This window comes from Echinops telfairi, unplaced genomic scaffold, assembly GCF_000313985.2.
Source record: "Echinops telfairi isolate 266 unplaced genomic scaffold, ASM31398v2 ScPeMD7_17;HRSCAF=63, whole genome shotgun sequence".
NCBI classification, from domain to species: Eukaryota; Metazoa; Chordata; class Mammalia; order Afrosoricida; family Tenrecidae; genus Echinops; species Echinops telfairi.
Window position 1 is genome coordinate 4860017 of NW_022103914.1, and position 1478 is coordinate 4861494.

The window sequence follows — 1478 nt, forward strand, 5'->3', positions numbered from 1 at the left end:
AGCAGAAATTTTAAAAAATTAAGTGCCATAATAAAGGTTTACCACAAATAACTACTATTGAATTTCTCAACGTGATCCAAGGTTACTTTATTTTTCTTTTGACACTGAACCCTCTAATCCTTATTATCTGGTAAAAGTACTTTCAAACTGCCCTCAATGTGATTCATAAACATCACACTGCTCTAGTGACATCTTTCTAATGTGAAGATTAAGAAATTAAACAAGCTCCAGATTCCTGTTTCTATGTTATAGAGGCCAAAATATTCATTCAAGAAATACTCACTTTCTCAATAGTCTCCAACTCCAATATTAGTTTTGACATTTGATAATGCAAACAACTCAAACAAGTATGGTCAACAACAAAAATTTCACAAAACTAATTAACCTCAATAATTTTCTAAACTGCTCTAAGAGTAAACAATCTAACAAGAACCTGTATCAATATAATTAGTCTTTTCTGGGCAGAGAAGCAACTATAGATTACAAAGATCCTTTCTGATATATTTCTACAATGTCTCCCACCTATCATCTTCAAGATTCTTAATCACAATAAAATATTCACAGATTATTTCAAATATCCCCAAAATATATCATCTTGACATTAATTCTCCAATGATAAAAGAACTTTACCAAAGTAAAAAAACTCAAAAGCAGTTTCAAAAAATAAACAAAAAACTTTCGTGAACTTCAGATAGAGCCCCAAACCAAACCAGTTACCCCTAAATCAATTCCAACTCATGGAGACCCTCTAGGGCAGAGGACTCCTGCCCCATCAGGTTCCAAGGCTGAAAGGAGCCCTGGCAGCACAGATTACATCAGCACTGGCTGCTAACTAGATGGCAATGGGCTTATCTCCACAGAAGCAGACTGCTCTTTCTCCTACAGAGCAGCTACTGAGGTTGAACCGACAATCCATGGTTGACATTCAAGCACTCAACCATTGTGCAACTAAGGCTCCTTTACCTGGTTTTTTTTGTTTTTTTTTAAAGACCACTGATGAGTCAATTCTGACTCACAGAGACCCTACAGGGCAGGTTGGACCTGCTCCCATAGTATTTCTGACATGGTAATCTTTACCAGAGCAGACAGCCCATCTTTCTAGAGCAGTTGGTGGGTCTGAACCATCGATATGGTGGTTAGCAGCTCGACACTTAATCTGAAGCACTACCAGAGCGTTTTCCTTTAACAAGATACTACTTATTCTTCATCAGAAGTCTGAAATCTCAGAGCTGTGAACCAAAAGAAGATAGTACACAATTTTGACTCCTAGAGTAATTTAAAAAATAGAGCACATCAATAAACATAACAAATTTAAAATACCAAAGTATATCAAAATTAAATTCTTACATTTAAACATTTTATTTAATTCCTCAAGTTGCATGAGCTACTGTGGGCCAAGAAATGTTTTGAGAATGATGAGGGCAATGAATGTACAAATGTGCTTTACACAATTGATGTATGTATGGATTGTGATGAGT